Genomic DNA, 12500 nt, shown 5'->3' with positions numbered 1-12500 from the left:
GAATAGGGTTCATCTCCTGAATAATAATAATAATAATAATAATAATAATAATAATAATAATAATAATAATAATAATAATAATAATAATAATAATAATAATTAATAATAATAATAAACTCTAGTGATATTGAAACTTGACATTAAAAGTAAGTTTTACCGATGATTTTCAAATGAAAAGCCATTTAAGCTTCTTTCAAATCTAGCTTTTGAATAGGGTTCATCTTCTAAATAATAATAATAATAATAATAATAATAATAATAATAATAATAATAATAATAATAATAATAATAATAAAAACTAATGATATTGAAACTTGACATTACAGGCAAGTTTTACTGATGATTTTTAACTGATAAGCCATTTAAACTTCTTTTAAACTTAGCTTTTGAATAGGGTTCATCTTCTAAATAATAATAATAATAATAATAATAATAATAATAATAATAATAATAATAATAATCATTAACTCTAGTGATATTGAAACTTGATATTAAAAGTAAGTTTTACTGATAATTTTGAACTGAAAAGCCATTTAAACCTAAGGCAAAAATTAACTTTAAAAAAATGTGAAACACAGCATTAAAATTAACTTTTACTGGCGAGTTTTAACTGAAAAGCCATTGAAACTTAATGCAAGAATTAGCTTTTGATATTTTCAAGTGAAGATAAATCGAAACTTTACATATAAAGTAATTTTATTAGTGACTTTTGACTAAAATGCCATATAAACTAGGTGCAAAAATAAACAACTGATATTTTCAACTCAAGAGACACTGGAACTTAATCTAAAACTTAACCTTTTCTGATAATTTTGAACTGAAAAGCCATTTAATCTTGATGCAGAAATAAACAACTGATATTTTCAACTCTAATGACACTGAAAATTTGATAATTTTCAGCTGAAAAAACATTTAAACCTCATGAAAATATTAACTTTTACTGACAATATTTCTTCCTTATAGAATTATTATAAAGTGTAATTCCTACGAATGCACTTTAACTCAAAACCCACAAGGAACAGGGGAAAGCTAAAAAAATCCCTAAAAAAAATTCTCACTGGTAATTTTTTTTTAACCCAAAAGCCACAAGGGGCGAGGGGGAGAATTTGGAGGTCTAAAAAAAATTAAGATAAAAAAACATTCAAGAACTATTGAATTTTGGAAAGAAATGCTCTCATAAAAATACTGATCTGACCTGATAATATTTTGTGTTGATGTTTACAATAAAAATTCCGAGATTAAGGGATTCATGGGATTTATAAAAATATAACTTGGAGAAATTAAACATCGACGAACAACTTTGAGAACTGGGAATCAGATATATATAAAAAATGTAACAGGATTTTTTTTTTAACTTGAAAGGAACATAGGGATTAAATGAAATCTACAACAAACCAGAAATACCCATTTTCCTTCGAAACATATATATATATATATATATATATATATATATATATATATATATATATATATATATATATATATTTATATATATATACATTTATATATATATATATATATATGAAATTTAATGAATAAATATACAAATATATATCAATAAAATGCTACATCATTTAATAAAATGAATAAAAAAAATATAAAATGAATAAAAAAAAATACAAGACAAAATACATTTTTATATCACTTCTAGATAATACCTTTTACATTATATCTCAGCTCTACCCTGGCAAACTATTAATAAAAACATTAAAAACACGAGTGAAAACATACAAAATAAACTCTCTTGTGTGTGTGAATAGAGAGAGAGAGAGAGAGAGAGAGAGAGAGAGAGAGAGAGAGAGAGAGAGAGAGAGAGAGAGAGAGAGAGAACCATTACAGTAATTAGATCTCTCATCTGTTGGAATTAATGAGAATGGGTTGATCAAGGAAGGTTTTAAACTGCGCGCGTGATTCTATGTTTGTTGAAAATAATTTCATATTGGCTATTACTAATTCTATGGTTGTTGCAATTAATTCTGTATTGGCTATTCCTAATTTATGGTCGTTGCATATAACTTCATATTGGCAATTCCTAATTCCACGGTTGTTGCAAATAATTTCATACTGGCTATTCCTAATTCTATGTTTGTTGCAAATAGTGGCTATTCCTAATTCTATGTTAGTTGTGCCTAACAGTACTATTACAAGTCTCCTCATGTCTTACAGGAATATTTTATATTTATCTGTTTATATACAGTGGTTCTTAACCTTTTTATTGCCACGCCCCCGTCTGAGAGATGGTCCTTCCCTCGAAGCCGCCCCCTTTGCATCTATGAGTAAAATTTCCTCCCAGATTTAAAGGAAAATGAAAAAAAACAGAGAAAGAGACGGGGTTTCGAGGGATAGGGAGGGAGGTAAATAATTACAAAACATAGCAATCCCATCGAGTCTAACCAGAATAATAGACTGTAGGAAACTAACGTTATAAGGCGATGCGGTTTGCACTTTTTTTTTTTTTTTTTTTATAAATTTCTGAATATTAGTTCCTCACTCTTGTCAAGAGAATAACGAATATAATCAGGGAATTGTTTATTTTCCCCGGGGCTCGCGCCTCCCCTGGAAATTGCTGACGCCGCCCAGGCTAAGAACCGCTGATCTATAAAGATTCCTTACGTCCTATAGGAATATCCTATATGAGTGTGGGTGTCTAATTGTCTATCTTTCTATCTATCTACAACTCTCTACCTGTCTATCTGTAAAATCATTTCATATGTGATTTTTCTGTTTTTTTTTCATCTATTGGATATCCGGGAACTTTATTTTGGAAAAGTCTAAAAGTCTACTCCGACAATCAACATTTTTCTTTGTGTGTATGGGGATTTGACGCACTACTGATGGGCCTCCAGCGCAGGTGTATGGAGCGGCTAATGTTATGAAGGTTTTCCAGTTTAAAAGGTTGATTTATAGATTTATGCTTACTAAACCTGGCGTCACAACATCTAGGTTATTGACCCGAATAAAAAATTCAGTCAAAATCGGCTAATCCGTTGATGAAAAACACCCGACCCAAACTTGATAACTTGATATATATATATAAAAAAAACTGAAAAATGGAAAAAATTGAAACCCATCACCCCCTCACCCCCGCGAACCTCAGACGGGCCAAAGTTACCGAGAGAGCAAAATGCACTTTCGTTTGTCTCGCGTAACTTTCTCCATTGGCGGACATTAACCCAATGAAGGCGACAATAGCCCGCGTTAAGGTTACCTCAGGACGAGTTTTCCCTTGGGCGCAAAAACTCGACGGGGAGAGAGAGAGAGAGAGAGAGAGAGAGAGAGAGAGAGAGAGAGAGAGAGAGAGAGAGAGAGAGAGAGAGAGTCCTCGAATAAAACATTTAAGCAAACGCAGCTGATTCGTTCATGAGAAAAACCGGCCCAAACTTAATATATAGAAGAAAGAGAGAGAAGAGAGAGAGAGAGAGAGAGAGAGAGAGAGAGAGAGAGAGAGAGACTGAACTAAACAATTATAACTAGCTTCTACGATGTCCTGTGGTTATGGGCGCGTTCATGGAGTTTGCATGGCGTTCTGTTCCGGGTTCTATAATGACTGCATTGTAGTGAGTTTGTTATTCTTTTTAATCAATCTTTCTATTTTCAATTACATTTCATATGTTTGAAAAAATAATATATCCTCAATGAACTTTCTTTTAATATATATATATATATATATATATATATATATATATATATATATATATATATATATATATATATATATATATATATATATATTTAATTTATAAATAACCAATATAAATGACCAAGATAAATATATCTCCACCTAGCGACTGGCTAATGAATTTTGACGTCCATTCACTCACTGGTAACGAAAGAGAGGATCGGGTCCCATACCTGAGGAGGAGGGTATGGCGCGTGTGGTGCAGTCGTGGGCGTGAGGTTTGTGTGAATTGGAAGTAGTGTGGGCGGTGTGGGCGGGGCTTGGGCGTCGATTCTGGAATGGTGGCTTAACACTGGCGCATCACACGAAACCGACGTCCATCTGCAAAAGAGGCAGAACTGTCACTCAAAGGATCCTTTTTTTATTTATCTATTTATTATTATTTTTTGGCAAAAAAACTCTCCCTCCTCCCGTCCTTCAACCAAGCAGGTATAGATATGACAAGATTCAAAATGACAAACTGTATTGTTTTTTTTTTTTTTGACGAATTTAATTGGGAATACCATAATTTTTTCTGTTAGTTTTTTTTTTTTTTATAAATCAAGACATGCTGTGTAATGATAGGTTACATTAGATTGTTCAAAATCAGTGGCTCTTAACCTTTTTATTGCCACGCCCCCCTCTCTAAGAGTTGGTCCTTCCCTCCACGCCCCCCCCTTGCATCTATAAGTAAAATTCCCTTACAGATTTAAAGGAAAATTGATAAAAAAGAGAAAGAGAAGGGGAGTTTTTATTCTTTTGGGAATGAATTAGTGAGATACTTGACACTGCTTCTTAGCGACTCTTGTTAAGAGAATAACGAATATAATTAGAGAATTTTTAATTTTTCCCTAGGGGTCGCGCCCCCCCTCCCCCTTGAAACTGCTGACGCTCCCCGGGTTGAGAACCACTGGTCAAAATGGAATAAAAGCTAGATTCTTATTTAAAAATTCCCATTCCCGTCAACCAGGCAGGTATAGATATGACAAGGTTTAAAATGACAGACTGTATGTTCCTGTTTTTTTGACGAATTTCCATGGCGAATTCTGTTTTTTTTTTTTTTTTAAGTAGGTCAAGGCATGCTGTGGACTTCATAGGTCATAGGTCAATAGAGTATTCATTCAAAATGGAATACCAACTAAAATGTAACATTATTGACTGAATTAAGATTGTTATTACTATTTTTTATTTTCATTATTTTTTTTTTAGTATTGATTGAATTAAGATTTTTTTTCAAGTCAGTAAGTTTTTGTTTTATAGAAAATTTTTTTTTTATGGCGAATTCTATTTTTTCTTGTTTATTTTTTTTATATAAATCAAGGAACAAGAAGAGGATCTCGTCAAAATGGAATATAGACTAAATTATAACATTATTAACTGAACTAAGATTTTTTTTTTTTTTAGTTTTTTGACGAATTTTGATGACGAATTCTGCTTTCTTTTCTTCATGTTTGAATACATGCTGTGGATTTATAGGTAAGATGATCTGGTCAAAATGGGATAAGAACTAAATTGTATTATTCACTGAACTGAGTCTTTTTTTATCTTTTTTATAGTTAAAGTCAGTATTTATCTATAATTACATTAAATAGATATATCTATACTACAATTAGATGGATAGATGTATATATATATATATATATATATATATATATATATATATATATATATATATATATATATATATATATATATGTTTCTCTTAACTGTAGAATTTCGTGCACTTATAAGAATATATCTAAATTTTATTGACAAAATCGTTTAGAACAAGAAGAGTCTCTTACGGAGAGAGAGAGAGAGAGAGAGAGAGAGAGAGAGAGAGAGAGAGAGAGAGAGAGAGAGAGAGAAAACACCATCAGGGAAATCTGCCTCAAGACTAATTTGGTAAGCTTATAAAGTTCGCTAACCCTGAATTTTTGGGACTAATGTATAATCATCTAGATAATGTACGGTTTTCGCAAAATGTTACTTTTTCTGCTGTCTACTGAGACAGGCGCTACTGTCGAAACTACCTCTAGTTTTAGTTATCTGAGAAAGAAAACTGTTGCGCCGGCTTTGTCTGTCCGTCCGCACTTTAATCAGTCCGCACTTTTTCTGTCCGCCATCAGATCCTTAAAACTGCTGAGGTTAGAAGGCTGCAAATTGGTATGTTGATCACCCACCATCCAATCATCAAACATACCAAATTGCAGCCCTCTAGCCTCAGTAATTTTTATTGTATCTAAGGTTAAAGTTATCCATAATCGTTCGTCTGGCAACTATATAGGATAGGCCACCACCGGGCAGTGGTTAAAGTTTCATGGGCCGCGGCTCATACAGCTTTATACCGAGACCACCGACAGATAGCTCTGTTTTCGGTGGCCTTGATTATACGATGTAGCGACTGTACAGAAAACTCGATTGCGCCAAAGAAACTTCTGCGCATTTTTTCCCTTGTTTACTAATAATACCACTCCTAACTACTGACGTGGTATTTCTACTATTATTATGACTAATGAATCAGTAACTTCTCATATAACTAATTAAATATGCAAACATTTTAATTCCTTGATATTGTAATTACGATATCTCGAGAACGATAATTATGAGAGCCATTTAACCAGCCGGAATGTAATTAAGACGAATTAGCCTTTTCAAAATATTTTCGTTGAATTATCTCGCTATTTTGGGGAGTTAATTGCTCGTGATTGCATGGTAATTAGCCATTTGTCAAATTTCAGTATGATTTTTAAAACATAAAAATGCGCCGAAGTTCCTTCGGCGCAATCGAGTTTTCTGTATAGCCGCTACAGCGTATAATCAAGGCCACCGAAAACAAATATATATTTCGGTGGTCTCGGCACAATGCTGTATGAGCCTCAGCCCATGAAACTTTAACCACGACCCGGTGGTGGCCTAGCCTATAACGTTGCCAGAAGAACGATTATGGCTAACTTTAACCTTAAATAAAATAAAAACTACTGAGGCTAGAGGGCTGCAATTTGGTATGTTTGATGATTGGAGGGTGGATGATCAACATTCCAATTTGCAGCCCTCTAGCCTCAGTAGTTTTTAAGATGTGAGGGCGGACAGAAAAAAGTGCGGACGGACAGACAAAGCCGGCACAATAGTTTTCATTTACAGAAAACTAAAAAGGCAGTCTCTCAAATGATAAAGCTTTTAGGTTAATTAAAAAGGTTTTTAAAAACAGTTTTTTAAAGTTGATTTCTTGAAAACTTCATGACAAATCGAGACAAAAACCTGTTTTCAAATAATGTGTATTTTTTATAGTAATGAACTATTGAGAAATGGGACGAATCTACCTGTCTAAAAAATAAATTTACTGTACAAGCAATGTGCGTTTCTTGATATATATATATATATATATATATATATATATATATATATATATATATATATATATATTAATATATTATCACACATACACAATTGTTCTGTGCATTAGTAGAATTACTAAAAGGACCTCATTAAAACTGGATGGTATCTAACGGAGTTTTTTATTCAGAAAAAGTTACAAGCTTTCATGGACAAACAGTCCACATTATCAAGTATCCGTACGGATACTTGATAATGTGGACTGTTTGTCCATGAAAGCTTGTAACTTTTTCTGAATAAAAAAAACCATCCAGTTTTAATAGTCCTTTTAGTAATATATATATATATATATATATATATATACACTGTATATATATATATATATATATATATATATATATATATATATATATATATATATATATATATATATATATATATATATATATTATATGAATAATAATAATTATCACAGCAATTCTATTAAGGGAATCGTAAGGTTCTGTAAGAGTGAAGAGAAAGAAATTGGGGTGAATTCGACTCCCCAACCCGGGTCAGAATTAGGGATAATTTTGAAAAAAAAAAAAAAAAAAAAAAAAAAAAAAAAAAAAAAAAAAAAAATCTGTCGAGAAATGTTAAAATTCCTTGAATTTTAAAACTTAAGAACTATTACGTCACGTATTAATGGCTACACATATAATTCATATGTATTTAATATTATTAGTTCTGTTCCCAATTTTGACACAGAAAGTCATTTTGTTCCCTGAGACCTCTGACTGCTAAGCAAACGGTCTTCCGAGTTTGTCAGTGATGCTTATTTACATAATAAACGAAAGTAATCTTTACCTTTAACTTTTCCTTACAGGGGTAGAGCCTTATTTAGTCTTTTATCCGTCCCTAGTTTCCTTCAAAGGGAAAAGGAGACGTAGTTTTGTTTACATTCAGCTAGTAAGCGACCTTTTCTAGCCGAGACTTTACACAGTATCCACAGAACTACCAAGTTCTAAAGCCACATTGACTTGAGTCTTACCCGTCCCAAGTTTCCTCTGAGTGAAAGTAAGAAGAGGATTTGTTTATGTCGAGTTGACACTCGACCACACGCCATCTACCAGACTGTAACCGACTCTTAAAGCCGCCTTTAACCTTGTTTTAGGCGTCCCAGTCTCCTCCCAAGGAAACGAAGAAGAGGATTTATTTACATCGAGCGAGCGACCGAAAGCTCTGGCATCTACCGGAGTACCAAAGTGCTTTATGGAGATTCCAGGCCGACGCTTTGGAGGGTATTATGGGAACTGGGCTTTCTTCCAGAGTCGTTTTTTTCCTGGGAGATAAATTGCAGATGAATTTCCTGGATAAGGGTGGTGAACATAGCCATAAGAAGACTGAAGGAGTGTTGTTATTGCAAAGTCTTGGAAGGACCTGGGGCGGGGGGGGAAGTAAAGGGAGGGAGATTACAGGGCAGACCCATTGAATTTTTTGGCCAGTTGAATTCGTAAGCGCGTGGGCATGTGAATATCTTAACTCCTTACCATAAGACTGTATCCTTTGATAGTATAATTTTACAGTTTTCAAATTCATCCTGTTTCCAGTTATCGTTATATCATATCCAGTACTGCCGAAATTCCAGAGTTGTGTACTGGTAAATAAAATCATAATAATTCACGGTAAAGCACAGAAATATCCACCAATGAGACTTTAACCATAATCCTGCATCTTACAGAAGCCGCAAATTCACACGAAACACGTACTTTGCATAAAGAAAGGAAGAAAGTAAGATAGAGAAGCTACCTCTCCAGAAACCACGATCCTATACTTGTTCATTTCACCCACAGATGGTAGCACAGACAAGGGCAAACGCCTCCTGCTTAAACGTGCCCGAGGGGTCGGTAGATAAGAGCTGATACAAAACATATTGCGCGTTGACATCTTGTTGACAATTATAAACAATATTTGGGGAAACGTTTTGCATATGAAAGAACGTTTGTATTCAAACGTTTCTGTTTGTGGTGAATCCCTATCGGGATCTATGAAATTATTCAGCATTTTATTCGAAGGAAGGTTCAATAAGGAGGCCCATATCGATGCCATTAATATGATTCTATTATCCATTTCTTGCTAATTTCCTATGCAAACGGGTAGAGATCATTTCACGATATTTCTCCCTATTTCGTTATCTCTCGGGGAAAATCAACATAACATCATTTTCCTTCACGCCATCTTGACGACACAAAATAAAAACCAACATTATACATATATATATATATATATATATATATATATATATATATATATATATATATATATATATATATATATATATATATATATATATATATAGGAGCCCAAAAAAACGTCAAAATGTAGAAAGTAAATGCTGTATTTCAGAGACCAACTGTCTCTCTCTTCAAGCAAGTAATGCATGAAAAAGGGTTACTGAAAAGCGGAATATATATCAGGAGGTCCGTAGGTCAGCCATTGCGTCACTCCAGCTGACAATTTCTCTTTAATCTTCTTAATTGCTGGATGGGCGAAGATTTTACCTATAATATCTGAGTCCCAGGCTCCTTCTGTGTGTGTGTATGTATATATATGTATATATATATATATATATATATATATATATATATATATATATATATACACACACACACACACACACACATATATATATATATAAATGTGTGTAAATATATATATATATATATATATATATATATATATATATGTATATATATATATATATATATATATATATATATATATATATATATATATATATATATATATATATATATATATAAATATTTACATATATATATGTATATTTAAACACACACACACATATATACAGTATATATATACATATATATATATATATATATACACATATATTTATATATATAACCTGTAATGTTTCCTTAGCCGTTACTACGGAATAAGGAAAGATGTAATTTATGACTGGGGAAAGGCATTCCTAGTATATTTATAGGCAATAAAAAGGAATGGGGGAAATATATCGCGTATAACAGGAAGAAATCATTTGCAATATTTTTACAGATGTTAAAACTGCACAGGGAAACAGCATCTTTTGCTGGATAGGAAATATAAATATATTTTTTTAAGACGATAAGAGTTTCTCTGAATGAAAATAAACTTACTCAGAAAATATACAATCAATAATCTTGCCACGGTTACAGTATTACAAGGAAATATATCATATTTTATGCATAATGTAAATAATTTGTATAGACGGAAAGCTGAGTAAAAAATAATGTATGATCCAGATTATACGAAAACACGTAAAAAAGGCGCCAGAGTTTCTTAGGCGCAATCGAGTTTTCTGTACAGCCGCTACAGCGTACAATCAAGGCCACCGAAAACAGATCTATCTTTCGGTGGTTTCGGTGTCATGCTGTATGATCCGCGGCCCATGAAACTTTAACCACGGCCCGGTGGTGGCCAATCCTATATCGTTGCCAGACGCACGATTATAGCTAACTGTAACCTTAAATAAAATCAAAACTGCTGAGGCTAGAGGGCTGCAATTTGGCATGTTTGGTGATGGGAGTGTGGATGATCAACATACCAATTTCCAGCCCTCTGGCCTCAGTAGTTTTTAAGATCTGAGGGCGGAGAGAAAAAGTGCGGACGGACAGACAAAGCCTGCTCAATAGTTTTCTTTTACAGAAAACTAAAAAACTGTCTTGCCTTTCATTAGCTAAAACAATGCGAAAACTTGGAATATCTTCATAGACGATAAAGCCTGAAGTATCTGTAATGTCTCGTCAACCCTTAAAACCCAGCAAATACATCATCTCTCACCGGATGAGACTATAAAACAAGGCTGGGAAGGAAGAATGGCAGTAATTCAGGGTGTTGCTTGCCACATCTGTTATCCATTATGCCTTGGATGGTATTGGAGATGACTTACAACTCGCTCTTAAGGACTAAAAGACAGGGATAAAAATTCAGGGTTGTGTGAGATGAATGGAAGTCATCTAGTATTTTTTAGCTTCCTGTAAAAGAAAACTATTGTGCCGGCTTTGTCTGTCCGTCCGCACTTTTCTGTCCACCATCAGATCTTCAAAACTACTGAGGCTAGAGGGCTGCAAATTGGTATGTTGATCATCCACCCTCCAATCATCAAACATACCAAATTGCAGCCCTCTAGCCTCAGTAACATTTATTTTATTTAAGGTTAAAGTTAGCCATAATCGTGCATCTGGCAACGATATAGGCCAGGCCACCACCGGGCCGTTGTTAAAGTTTCATGGGCGGCGGAACATACAGTACCGAGACCACCGAAAGATAGATCTATTTTCGGTGGCCTTAATTATACGATGTTCAGAAAACTCGACTGCGCCGAAGAAACTTCGGCGCATTTTTACTTGTTAATTTCTGGGGATAAAGTTAACGCCAAGAATTCAAGGGACTGTTCAACTTGATTGATGTGACACTCTCGGCTGGGGCAACATTGACGAGTTATTTTTTGCTTGGCTGAAATAATTATTTTTAAGTTATTTTTGGATTGGCTGCAATAATTATTCATAAGTCTTTTTTTATTAAAATAAATACCAATGAGTTAATTTTGGATTGGCTGAAATAATGAATTACATGTTATTTTTTGTTAGGCTAAAATAAATATTTATGTTATTTTTGGATTGGCTGCAGTAATTATTCATGAGTTATTTTTTTCTTGGCTAAAATAAATATCTATAATTTATCTTTGGATTGTCTGAAATCATTCATTATATGTTATTTTTTGTTAAGGCGAAATAAATATTCAGAAGTTATTTTTGGATTGGCTGAAATAATTAATTATATGTTATTTTTGGTTTGGGTGAAATAATTATTTATGACAAGTTATTTTTTGCTTGGCTGAAATAATTATTGGAGACAAATTATTCTTTGCTTGGCTAAAATAATTATTGAAGGCAAGTTATTTTTTACTTGGCTGAAAGAATTATTTATGACAAGTTATGTTTTGTTTGGATAAAATAATTATTTATTTTAGGCTATTTTTTGCTTGGCTGAAATAATTATTTACGACAAGTTATCTTTCGCTTCCCTGATATATTTATGATATGGCAAATTAATTTCTAACTAATTATTCCGATCAGGGATGATTTACCATTTATTATTTCCGCATTATTTTTTCACTTATCGTTTGATTTCTTTCTTCTTCGTCTGTCAACCTGATGCTTCGTAAAAGAACGAAGTTTGTTAGACAATATAACACATTTCTGTGTGTGTGCGTATTTGCGCATTTATATGTAACGAAGCAGAGTATTAATACACGTAAAAATATGGATAGTCAAGAATGTTCTTGCACGCCTGAGTAGATAATAATATAAACTATATTTTCTTAATAAAAACAAGGCATGTGTCTTCGCATTTATATGCGACAACCCAGGTGTAAATACATGTAAAGAATATGCATATACATGAATTGTCTTGCACATGTGAGTAGATAATAATAAAACTGTATTTTGAGTAATAAAAACCCACAATTATATAGTAAATACAT

The 12500-nt window shown here is 32.8% G+C and overlaps 1 protein-coding gene across 4 annotated transcripts in view; it reads right to left on the bottom strand.

The window, feature by feature from the left end:
- Positions 1-12500, bottom strand: part of LOC136830653 (ras-like protein family member 10B) — a 316363-nt gene that overhangs the window by 70857 nt on the left and 233006 nt on the right. For 2 of the 4 annotated variants that reach the window (XR_010850690.1, XR_010850691.1), the window contains exon 3: positions 3853-4000. The exons of the other annotated variants lie outside the window; for them this stretch is intronic. The gene's annotated coding sequence lies outside the window, so the exon portion shown is untranslated. The remainder of the gene's footprint in view (positions 1-3852; positions 4001-12500) is intronic. 4 annotated transcript variants of the gene reach the window in all.

This window comes from Macrobrachium rosenbergii, chromosome 47 (genome assembly GCF_040412425.1).
Source record: "Macrobrachium rosenbergii isolate ZJJX-2024 chromosome 47, ASM4041242v1, whole genome shotgun sequence".
In the NCBI taxonomy this organism is placed as follows: Eukaryota; Metazoa; Arthropoda; class Malacostraca; order Decapoda; family Palaemonidae; genus Macrobrachium; species Macrobrachium rosenbergii.
This window is presented reverse-complemented; position numbering and strand designations above follow the sequence as displayed.